At 45.6% G+C, this 12,808-nt stretch overlaps 1 protein-coding gene across 1 annotated transcript in view; it reads left to right on the top strand.

Annotated features, from left to right (window-relative positions):
• The first annotated feature begins 3,544 nt into the window (after positions 1 to 3,544).
• shank3a (SH3 and multiple ankyrin repeat domains 3a) overlaps positions 3,545 to 12,808 on the top strand; it is a 1,463,579-nt gene continuing 1,454,315 nt past the window's right edge. Inside the window, exon 1 of the mRNA XM_070897277.1 lies at positions 3,545 to 3,587. The gene's annotated coding sequence lies outside the window, so the exon portion shown is untranslated. The remainder of the gene's footprint in view (positions 3,588 to 12,808) is intronic.

Below are 12,808 nucleotides of genomic sequence, written 5' to 3'. Positions count from 1 at the left end.
TTGTCAAAAGCCTTTTGAAAGTCCAAATACACCACATCCACTGGTTCTCCCTTATCCACTCTGCTAGTTATATCCTCAAAAAATTCCAGAAGATTTGTCAAGCATGATTTCCCTTTCATAAATCCATGCTGACTTGGACCGATCCTGTCACTGCTTTCCAAATGCGCTGCTATTTCATCTTTAATAATTGATTCCAACACTTTCCCCACTACCGATGTCAGGTTAACTGGTCTATAATTCCCTGTTTTCTTTCTCCCTCCTTTTTTAAAAAGTGGTATCACATTAGCTACCCTCCAGTCCATAGGAACTGATCCAGAGTTGATAAACTGTTGGAAAATGATCACCAATGCATCCACTATTTCTAGGGCCACTTCCTTAAGTACACTGGGATGCAGACTATCAGGCCCCAGGGATTTATCGGCTTTCAATCCCATCAATTTCACTGACACAGTTTCCTGACTTTTAAGGATTTCCTTCAGTTCCTCCTTCTCGCTAGACCCTCGGTCGCCTAGTATTTCCGGAAGATTATTTGTGTCTTCCTTCGTGAAGACAGAACCAAAGTATTTGGTCACTCATTTCATGGAGATATAAGAAGCTGGGAAGCTGAACCAGCCTATTCATTACTGAGATTCATGTATAGGACTTGGTCCGACCATTTCCATGCAGGTTAGGGTATTGAACAAAAATTCCATTGAATACAAGTGGCAATTAACTATGGGGTGGTATGGATGGGTGAATATTTCAGAGCTTTTCTTGATTCTCTTTGGGGTTCAGAGGGTGTTTATGTAGAAGTGCATCTCATGGGCTATGGAAGAAGATTAAATGGTTGGGTCGAATCCATGTTCAGGTCGAGTGTACATGGGATATGGAAGGAGAATAAATCAGTAGGTAGAGTTCATGATTTGAATATAGGGAGTATGACTAAGAAGTTTGCAGATGACACTTAAATTGGCTGTGTGGTTGATAATGAAGAGGAAAGTCATGGACTGCAGGAGGATATCAATCTACTGGTCAGGTGGGCAGAACAATGGCAAATGGAATTTAATTCAGAGAAGTGTGAGGTAATGCATTTGGGGAGGGCTAATAAGGAAAGGGCATACCTATTAAACGGTAGGCCACTTAGAAGTGTAGATGAACAAAGGGACCTTGGAGTGCTTGTCCATCGATCCCTGAAAGCAGCAGGCCAGGTGGATAAGGTGGTTAAGAAGGCATACGGAATGCTTGCCTTTATTAGCCGAGGCATAGAATACAAGAGCAGGGAGGTTATGCTTAAATTGTATAATACTCTGTTTAGACCACAATTGGAATACTGAGTGCAGTTCTGGTCGCTGTATTATAGGAAGGACGTGATTGCACTAGAGAGGGTGCAGAGGAGATTTACCAGAATGCTGCCTGGAATGGAGGATCTTAGCTATGAGGACAGATTGGATAGACTGGGTTTGTTCTCATTGGAACAGAGGAGGCTGAGAGGAGACCTCATTGAGGTGTATAAAATTTTGAGGGGCCTGGATATAGTGGATAGCAAGGGCCTATTTCCCAAGATGGAGGGGTCAATTGCGAGGGGGGCATAGTTTTAAGGTAGTTGGTGGAAGGTTCAGAGGGGATTTGAGGGGAAGCTTCATTATGCAGGGTTTGTGGGAGTCTGGAACTCACTGCCTGGAAGGATGCAGAAACCTTCACCACATTTACAAGGTGCTTGGATGGACACTTGAAGTGCAGGGTTACGGACCTAGAGCTGGTAAGTGGGATTAGACTGGATAACCTCTTGTTGGCTGGCACAGATATGATGATAAGTACTGCAGGGAATCAAATCAGTCCAGACTAGTTTTGATCGCCTGGATGGGTCGGAGAGGAATTTTCCCAGATTTTTCCCCCAATTGCCCTGGATTTTTATCTGTTTTTTTGCCTCACCCAGGAGATCGCATGGCTTCGGTTGGGGTGGAGTGTAGAATGTTGCGGTGCAAGGGGTGTCGCAATTGTGTGGGGCAGACTGATTGGGCCGGATGCTCTTTATCTGTCCGTCATTGTTCATTGTTCATAGGTTTATATGTAACCTTTCAGGGCTGCTGACCGAGGGCCGTGCGGCTCTTTGTCGGCCAGCGCGGACACAATGGGCCAAAATGGCCTCCTTCTCTATAGATTTCTATGTTTCTCTAAGGTAGTGAGTATATTGGCTGTGAAAAGAGATTAAATGGATGGGTGGAATCCATGATCGGGTAGAGTGTACATGGGCTGTGGAGGGAGATTAAATAGGTGTGGTAACATTCAAAAGATGAAAAATTAACATATGTACAATTTGGGCTGGGAATTTCCTCGGAGCTGCTCTCTCTCCATCGCTGTAACGTCGCTGAAAGTGTGATGCAAACTTTGTTTATGTGCGTCAACAGGATTTCTGTTGCACTTCCAGCGAAGTTACGGCGATGGAGTGGGAGGGGGAGCATCTTGGAATAAGTTCCTGGCCCTAGTTATATATTTCTAGTAGAGAATCATCCACCGAGCCCTTCAAGTTAAATAATAATAAAGGGATTACAAGAAGTGAGCTAACCCTTGGTAGGTGCCTTTTTTATTATAAAGTATTTCTTTTTCTTTTACACTTTTTTTTGGCCTTGCAGGGTTCTTGTTCTGATCTAAAGTATCTCTTGGAAGATTCAAACTGACAGATTCTTCTCACATAAATTTTCAAACTCACTGTCAAATTCAAACAGAGCATCTGATTTTATTCTGTGGAAAATAGCAAGCAGGACTACCTGGATTTTGAGTATCTGACCATACAAATTTAAAACTGGATCAATCACACAGCATTGTATAAATTTAAATTACTTCTATCTCCAGCTCCTAGCCAATGGAAATTGCAGCATTATGTTGAAATAAGCATGGTACAGGATTCAGACTGCAGTTGTATTTATTTTAAAAGGCTTATGTTCTGTGACTGGATTTAAACAGACACGAAACCAAAACTGCTTAGAATAGAAATGTTTTGTCACTGCTGCAACAAATCCACATTCGCTGCACTGAGTGACAATGTACTGAATAATTCATATCAAGTATTCACTCCAGTTACACTGGAACAGTTCACCCCTCAATCTCCTGTACTCAGTTACAATTACAATTAGCTCAGTGGTTCCTGTGGCTCATACTGTCTCCTAGTTCAACACAAAGACCTTCTCCACACTTATCCCAATGATTCCCTTCAGCAAGTGAAGACTATGGATCATTTTCCCCCCCAATGAAGGCAAGCTTCCGAGCGCAATGATCTAGGACATGATAGAATTTGGCTCATTCACTGTCTTTGAACCGTTTCCAGTCCTTTTTGAAAGTACGGTAAGCTTTGGCTGTGTGAGTCGGGGTCAGAACTCCTATTGTGCACCTTGTGTAAAAGGAGCCTCTCCAAGCACTTAACAAGGAGGGAAAAGGGGACTGTTGAGGAAAAGAACAATTAGGGCGTAGATTATAGGCAGTCATTAGACTAGTGCTAACTGTCATTGTGATTCCTTTACATGATGTAACTTCTCATTTATCTTTTAATTTATAGGCTAAGGGACAGCTGACCAAGAAGATCAGTTTAACTTGTCACAACCTGCTGTAAGGTAAGAGCACCGGAGATTGATTCAATGGTTCTGTTGAGTTTGAGGTTGAGTTGACTGATGACAGGAATGAAAGACTGGGATTATGTGGGACAATTGAGTGATTGAATTGGATCTGCCTCCCACCTGATCAGTTCTTGATCTCATTTGATGCTCAGCAGTACCTGGGGTGCCAGGACGTTGGCAGAAATCTGAGAGCAAGCCAGGAATAGTGCTGTGAAGATGAAGGACAGAAATAACTCTAAGTGGGGGGAGGGAGGGAATTGGAATAAACAGACCAACAAATTCCTTCATACAAGGGTTTTGAGGAGAGATAGAATGTACATTTTGTATCTTTGCTGGTTTTTGATTTCATCATAGTTCAGGTGCAAATGGGTTCTAGCACAGGGGCTGAAGCATTAGAGTCAGCTGTATTCTGCTGAACTTATCATAGAAATTTACAGCACAGAAGGAGGCCATTCGGCCCATTGTGTCCGTGCCGGCCGACAAAGAGCTATTCAGCCTAATCCCACTTGGTCCGTAGCCTTGTAGCTTATGGCACTTCAACTGCATATCCAAGTAGTTTTTAAATGTGGTGAGGGTTTCTGCCTCAACTACCCTTTTTCAGGCAGTGAGTTCTAAACCACGACCACCCTCTGGGTGAAAAAATTGTCCCTCATATCCCCTCTAAACCTCTTACTAATTACTTTAAATCTATGTCCCCTGGTTATTGACCCCCTGCTAAGGGAAATAAGTCCTTCCTATACACTCTATCTAGGCCGCTCATAATTTTATACACCTCAATTAGGTCTCCCCACCGTCTCCTCTGTTCCAAAGAAAACAACCCCAGCCTATCAAATCTTTGCTCATAGCTAAAATTCTCCAGTCAGGCAACATCCTCGTATATCTCTTCTGTACCCTCTCTAGTGCAATCACATCTTTCCTGTAATGTGGTGACCAGAACGGCACGCAGTACTCCAACTGTGGTCTAACTAGTGTTTTATACAGTTCAAGCATAACCTCCCTGCTCTTATATTTTATGCCTCGGCTAATAAAGGTAAGTATCCCGTATGCCTTCTTAATCACCTTATCTACCTGTCCTGCTACCTTCAGGGATCTGTAGACATGCACTTCAAAGTCCTTCTCAGTGTCCTACCATTTATTGTGTATTCCCTTGCCTTGTTAGCCTTCCCCAAATGAATTACCTCACACTTCTCCGGATTGAATTCCATTTGTCACTGTTCTGCCCACCTGACCAGTCCATTGATATCTTCCTGCAGTCTACAGCTTTCTTCTTCATTATCAACAACGTGGCCAATTTTTATATCATCTGCAAACTTCTTAATCATATCCCCTACATTGAAGTCTAAATCGTTGATATATACCACAAAAGCAAGGGACCCCACTGGAAACAGCCTTCCAATCACAAAAACACCCACCAACCATTATCCTTTGCTTCCTGCCTCTGAGCCAATTTTGGATCCAACTTGCCGCTTCGCGTTGGAGTTTATGGGCCTTTACTTTTGTGATCAGGTGGTCAGTGGCCTTATGGTGTGATGTCTAGTTACAAAGAGCAATCAAAAAAACTAATGGAATGTTGGCCATTATTTCGAGGGGGCTGCAATATAAAAAGGAGGAAGTTATGCTTCAGTTGCACAGAGCCTTGGTCAGACCCCGTCTGAAGTACTACATTCAGTTTTGGGCACTGCACCCCAGGAAGAATATATTTGTCTTGGAGAGGGTGCAGCACAGCTTCACAAGAATAATACCGGGGCTTAGAGGATTAAGTTATGAGGGCAAGTTGTATTAACTTGGCTTGTATTCCCTTGCGTACAGAAGGTTGAGGGGTGATCTGATCGAGGAGTTTAAAATTATAAAAGAATTTGACAGGATAGATGGAGGGGAAATCAAGAACAAAGTAACATAATAAGATTAGAGCTAGGCCATTCAAGAGCGGAATCAGGAAGCACATTTTCACACAAAGGGTAGTCACCTCTCTTGCTGCACAAGAGAGGTGACAGAAGCTCTTTATGCCAGGAGAGGGGACTTCATTGTCTTCTTTCTGGCCAGAGTGAAGTAGGCAGAGTGTGTACGTGGCTTTGACAGCATAGCGGACTTCCCATGATGCAGGGCGCCATTGACTGCACACAGGTGGTTTTGCGGGCACCGCATTCAAATGCTGAGCTGTCCTGAAACCACAAAGGTTACCACTCACTGACTGTGCAGCACATCACGACGGTGAATGCCCAGTATCCTGCCAGCAATCATGATGCTTTTATTCTGCACCAGTCCACTGTTACCTCAGTCTTTGAGCCACCAAGACAAACTAAAGGGTGGTTACTGGGTGACAAAGGCTATATCTCATGACTCCGCTCCGCAACCCAAGTACATGTGGCCCATATGTGCACAATGAGAGCCATGCTGCCACAGGACGAGTAATCCAGAGGCCTGGACTAATGATCTGGAGAAATGAGTTCAAATCCCATCACGGCAGCTGTGGAATTTAAATTCAGTTAATTAAATAAATCTGGAATTTAAAAAAAGATAGTGCAAATAATGGTGACCAAGAAACGGATTGTTGTAAAAACCCATGCGGTTCACTAATGTCCTTTAGGGAAGGAAATCTCACCGACAGGACAGACCCACCCGAGGTGGCAGCACAGTGGTATACGGGAGGGAGGGAGTGGCCCTGGCAGTCCTCAACATTGACTCCGGACCCCATGCAGTTTTATGACTTCTGGTCAAACATGGGCAAGGAAACCTTCTGCTGAATACCACCTACTGCCCTCCCTCAGCTGATGAATCCGTACTCCTCCATGTTGAACACCACTTGGAAGAAGCACTGAGGGTAGCAAGGGCACAGAATGTACTCTGGGTGGCCTGGTAGCATCACTACTGACCAAACTGGCTGAGTCCTGAAGGACATAGCTGCCAGACTGGGCCTGCAGCATGTGGTGAGAACTAACGAGAGAAAAATCTACTGGACCTCGCCCTCACCAATCTATCTGTCACAGATGCATCTGTCCATGACAGCATTGGTAGCATGATAACCACACAGTCATTGTGGAGATGAAGTCCTAAGAGATGAAGACTGAAGACAACCTCCATCGTGTTGTGTGGCACTACCATCGTGATAAATGGAATAGATTCAGAACAGATCAAGCAGTTCAAAACCGGACATCCATGACGTGCTGTGGGCCATCAGCAGCAGAAGAATTGTATTCCACCACAATCTGTAACTTAATGGCCCAGCATATCCCTCACTCTACCATTACCATGAAGCTAAGGGACCAACCCTGGTTCAATGAGAAGTGCAGAAGAGAATGCCAGGAGCAGCATCAGGTGTATCTAAAAATGAGGTCCCATCATCATAGGCAATCCTTTGGAGTCTTGCCATGTCAAAGCTCCACGTAGAGCGCTTGCGTTGGGAGTCTTGTGTCGGGCATATGTGGCCCACTCAATGGAGCTGATGGAACATGGTCAATGCTTCGATACTGGGGATGTTGGCCTAAAAATGAGGTGCCAACCTGGAGAAGCTGTAACACAGGACTACATGCATGCTAAGCAGCGGAAGCAGCATGCTATAAACAGAGCTAAGCGATGCTACAATCAACGGATCAGATCAAAGCTCTGCAATCCTATCACATCCAGTCGTGAATGGTGGTGGACAATTAAACAATTAACGGGAGGAGGATGCTCCATGAATATCCCCATCCTCAATGATGGCAAGTGCAAAAAACAAGGCTGAAGCGTTTGCAACCATCTTCAGCCAGAAGTGCCAAGTGGATGATCCATATCGGCTTCCTCCTGAGGTCCCTACCATCACAGAAGCCAGTCTTCAGCCAATTCGATTCACTCCACGTGATATCAGGAAGTGGCTGAGCGCACTGGATACAGCAAAGAATATGGGCCCCGGCTGTCGTGCTGAAGACTTGTGCTCCAGAACTAGCCGTGCCTCTAGCCAAGCTGTTTCAGTACAGCTACAACACTGGCATCTACCCGACAATGTGAAAAACTGCCCAGGTATGTCCTGTCCACAAAAAACTGGTCAATTACTGCCCCATCAGTCTATTCTCAATCATCATCAAAGTGATGGAAGGTGTCGTTGACAGTGCTATCATGCGGCACTTACTCACCAATAACCTACTCACCGACGCTCAGTTTAGGTTCTGCCACGACCTCTCTGCTCCAGACCTCATTACAGTCTTGGTTCAAACATGAACAAAAGAGCTGAATTCCAGAGATGAGATGAGAGTGACTGCACTTGACAACAAGGCAGCATTTGACCTAGTGTGGCATCAAGGAACCTTAGCAAAATTGAAGTCCAAGGGAATTAGGGGGAAAACTCTCCACTGGCTGGAGTCATACCTAGCACAAAGGAAGATGGTTGTGGTTGTTGGAGGTCAATCATGCCAACCCCAGGATATCACTGCAGGAGTTCCTCAGGGCAGTGTCCTAGGCCCAACCATCTTCAGCTGCTTCATCAATGACCATCATAATGTCAGAAGTGGGGATGTTCGCTGATGATTGCACAGTGTTCAGTGCCATTCGCAACTCCTCAGAAAATGAAACAGTCCATGCCCGCATGCAGCAAAACCTGGACGACATTCGGGCTTGGGCTGATATGTGGCAACTAATATTCACGCCACACAAGTGCCAGGCAATGACCATCTCCAACAAGCAAGAGTTGAACCACCTCCCCTCGATATCCAATAGTATTACCATTGCCGAATTCCCCACCATTAGCATCCTGGGGGTCACCGTTGACCAGAAACTTAATTGGACCAGCCACATAACTACTGTGGCAACAAGAGCAGGATATTCTGCAGCGAGTGTCTCACCTCCTGACTCCCCAAAGTTTTTCCAGCATCTACAAGGCACAAGTCAGGAATGTGATGAAATACTCTCCACTTGCCTGGATGAGTGTAGCTGGAACAAGAAGCTTCACACTATCCAGGACAAAGCAGGCCATTTGATTGGCACCCCCATCCACCATCTTAAACATTGACTCCCTCCATCACCGGTGCACTGTGGCTGCAGTGTTACCATCTATAAGATGCACTGCAGCAACTTGCCACGGCTTCTTCGGCAGCACCTCCCAAACCCGCGAGCTCTATCACCTGGAAGGACAAAGGCATCAGGCACATGGGAGGACCATTAGCTGCAAGTTCCCCTCCAAGTTACATAGCATCCTGACTTGGAAATTTATCGCCATTCCTTCATCGTCGCTGGGTCAAAATCCTGGAGCTCCCTCCCTAACAGTACCTTCACCACAAGGACTGCAGCGGTTCAAGAAGGCAGCTCACCACCACCTTCTCGAGGCCAATTAGGGATGGGCAATAAATGCTGGCCTTGCCAGTGACGCCCACATCCCAGAATGAATTTAAAAAAAAACAAGTACATATGCACAACGAGAGCCATGCTGCCACACGCAAACATCATAGAGCAGACCATTGGGATGCTGAAGCAATGGTTCCGCTGCCTGAACTGCGCTGGAGGAGCTCTCCAATACTCACCTGCATGACTTCCGTCTGAGCTTCTGTTGCAGCACTCAGATGTTGGGAGGCTTCAGCTTGTGCTGCAATGGAAGCTGAGACTTCAGCCATCAGCCGCAGCATGATGGTTAGGTCCATAAGTGTGATAATGGATCTGCCCAGCCTTTCCACGCTGGAAAGTATGGGCTCCAAGTTTTGCCCAAAGCCCTATGCAAGGCTGAAGCTGGACTCCTCCATGTTCCTTGATATTGCATTCAGGCCTTCTGGCGGGCCAGCCAATGCATTGCATTGTGCACACCCATCAGCGTTCTTCTGTAGGCTGCCCCATCACGGACTTCATCTGAGTCCTGTGCAGCAGAGCTCATGTGCGACCTCGCTCTCCGGGAAGCTGACACCTTAGCTAGCCTTTCCCCCTGACCTGGGTGCAGACCATTCAAGCCCAGTTTCTCACCACATGCAGGTCCCATGTCATAGAATAGAATCATAGAATAGTTGCAGCACAGAAGGAGGCCATTCGGCCCATCGAGCCTGTGCTGGCTCTCTGCAAGAGCATTTCAGCTAGTCCCACTCCCCCACCCTTTCCCCGTAGCCCTGCAATGTGTTTTCCTTCAGGTGTTTATCCAATTCCTTTTTGAAAGCCACAATTGAATCTTCCTCCACCACCCTTTCAGGCAATGCATTCCAGATCATAATCACTCGCTGCGTAAAAAAGGTTTATCACATATCACATTTGGTTCTTCTGCCAATCACCTTAAATCTGTGTCCTCTGGTTCTCAACCCTTCTGCCAATGGGAACAGTTTCTCTTGATCTACTCTGTCTAGACCCCTCATGATTTTGAACACCTGTATCAAATCTCCTCTCAATATTCTCTGCTCTAAAAAGAACAACCCCAGCTTCTCTAGTCTATCCACGTAACTGATGTCCCTCGTCCCGGAGTCATTCTTGTAACTCTTTTCTGCAACCTCGCTAAGGGCTTCATATCCTCCCTAAAGTGCGGTGTCCAGAATTGGACACGATATTCCAGTTGAGGCCCAACCAGTGTTTTAGAAAGGTTCTATGGGCCCAAATTTCCCCATGAGTCGCACCGTTTTTTTTTGTGTAACTTCATTTTTCTGGTGTATCTTAAAAGTTGGTAAATATGGCCAATTAATTTGCGCCATTGTAAGTGAGTTAGTTAGGTTTTTTGTTAGGCCAGTTTTTTTTCCAAAGGGGGCGTTCCCAGCCAATTACACCATTTATGCCAATTTGGCCAGAAAAAAGTTGTACTAAACTAACTTAGAGCAGCGTATGTGTCCGCACAGAAAGACTTTACTTACAGTTAAGGAATCGGTGCAAGTAACTACATTTCAAGCACCATCAAGCACAAAACAAAGCACCAAAAGTAATCAGCAATTAATTAACAAATAAAATAGAAGGAACCCTGCACCTAAAGCACCAAGACCAAAGTAATAAGCAATCAATCAATAAAAAATAAAAAAAATAGAAGGAACCCTGCACCTAAACAACATTTCAAGCACCACCAAGCACCAAACAAAGCACAAGCAGTAATAACCATTCAATAAAAACTAAAGAACTGAAGTAAATAATTAAAGTAACAAATAAAAGTACTGCATTAAATCCGACCTTAAACTGAACGGGCAATTAAGAAATTGGCGCAGGTAAGTATGTAAGGACCTGCACCCAAGCACCAAATACTGCAAATAAAAGTTTAAATAACTCATTAAAAATAAAGAACTCAGGTAAACAATTGAATAACAAATAAAGAATTGTAGTAAATCCTACCTTGACTTGAACTCGGCTGGGAAAGGCAGCGGGCCAGCCTGTATGGGAGGCCATTTGGCCTTGGAAAGGGGCGGCCGGCAAAGACGCATCGGGGGGGCTGAAGGAAGGGAGGGGGAGGAGAGGCTAGGCTGGGCTGGGCTGGCTGGGTTCGGCACACACCAGCAAGTCCTTTGGCCAGGGCTGGGGAATGGGGGGGGGCAGCGTGCGAAGCAGAGCATCCGAATGCGGCATCGGTGGGGTGGGGGAGGGGGGGGGGGGAGGAGGGGAGAGAAAGAGAGTGCTGCTGGCTGGCCTTCATATCGGGGCGGGGGGCGGCGGCGGCGACCGAACGCGGCATCTTAATATGCATACAAACAGCAATACAGGCAGGACACTGCTGCAAGTTTCGGCGCTACTGCGCATGCGCGAACACCGGACCCGACGCCACTGCACATGCGCGAACACCGGACCCGACGCCACTGCGCATGCGCGACGCTGCCGGCACTGATTTCAGCGCAGGGCTGTAGCTGCGCCCTCCACTGTTTAATCTGCGGTGCGCCAGGACACTCCAGACTCTTCAGAGTGGCCAAGATGGGGCCATTTTTTTCGGGCGCCGTTTCCAGCGCACAAAAACGGCACATAAAGGGTAAGTACACCAAAAAAACGGGTTGGCCAAAATTGGGCCCATCATAACTTCCTTGCTTTTGTACTCTATTTATGAAGCCGAGGATTCCATATGCTTTTTTTAATCGCTTTCTTAACTTGCCCTGCCACCTTCAACAATTTGTGTCCATATACCTCAGGGCTCTCTGTTCATGTTCCCCCTTTAGAATTGTACATTTCAGTTTATATTGCCTCTCCTCATTCTTTCTGCCAAAATGTATCACTTTGCATTTTTCTGTGTTAAATTTCATCTGCCACGTGTCCGCCCATTCCACCAGCCTGTCTATGTCCTCTTGAAGTCTATCACTATCCTCCTCACTGTTCACTATACTTCTAAGTTATGTGTCACCTGCAAATTTTGAAATTGTGCCCTGTACACCCAAGTCTGTCAATATATATCAAGAAAAGCACTGGTCCTCGTACCGACCTCTGGGGAACACCACTGTATACCTTCCTCCAGTCTGAAAAACAACCGTTCACCATTACTCTCTGTTTCCTGTCACTTAGCCAATTTTGAATCCATGCTGCCACTGTCCCTTTTATTCTGGGATTGAACTTTGCTGGCAAGCCTATTATGTGGCTCTTTATCAAACGCCTTTTGAAAGTCCATGTACACCACAGCAACCGCATTGCCCTCATCAACCCTCTCTGTTACCTCATCAAAAAACTCAATCAAGTTAGTTAATCACGATTTGTCTTTAACAGATCCATGCTGGCTTTCCTTAATTAATCCACACTTGTCCATATGATTGTTAATTTTGCTCCGCATTATCGTTTCTAAAAGTTACCCACTCCCAAGGTTAAACTGACTGGCCTGTAGTTGCTGGGTTTAACCTTATACCCTTTTTTGAACAAGGGTGTAACATTTGCAATTCTCCAGTCCTCTGACACCAGCCCTGTATCCAAGGAGGATTGGAAAATTATGGTCAGTACCTCTGCAATTTCCACTTTTACTTCCCTCAGCATCCAAGGATTCATCCCAACTGGTCCTGGTGACTTATATACTTCAAGTACAGCCAGTCTTTCTAGTACCTAGTCCTTATCAGTTTTATCACATCCAGTATCTCAACTACCTCCTCTTTCACTATGACTTTGGTAGCATATTCTTCCTTGATGAAGACAGATGCAAAGTACTCATTTAGTACCTCAGCCATACCCTCTGCCTCCATGTGTAGCTCTCCATTTTGATCCCTAATTGGCCCCACCCCTCCTCTTACTACCCGTTTGCTATTTATATGCCTATAGAAGACGCTTGCATTCCCTTTTAAATTATCTGCCAATCTATTCACATCTTGGGCTGGATTTTCGGTTAATTTGCGCCCCAT

Source organism: Pristiophorus japonicus, chromosome 13, assembly GCF_044704955.1.
Source record: "Pristiophorus japonicus isolate sPriJap1 chromosome 13, sPriJap1.hap1, whole genome shotgun sequence".
NCBI lineage: Eukaryota > Metazoa > Chordata > Chondrichthyes > Pristiophoridae > Pristiophorus > Pristiophorus japonicus.
Note: the sequence above shows the minus strand (reverse complement) of the source record. Positions and strands in the feature narration are given on the sequence as shown.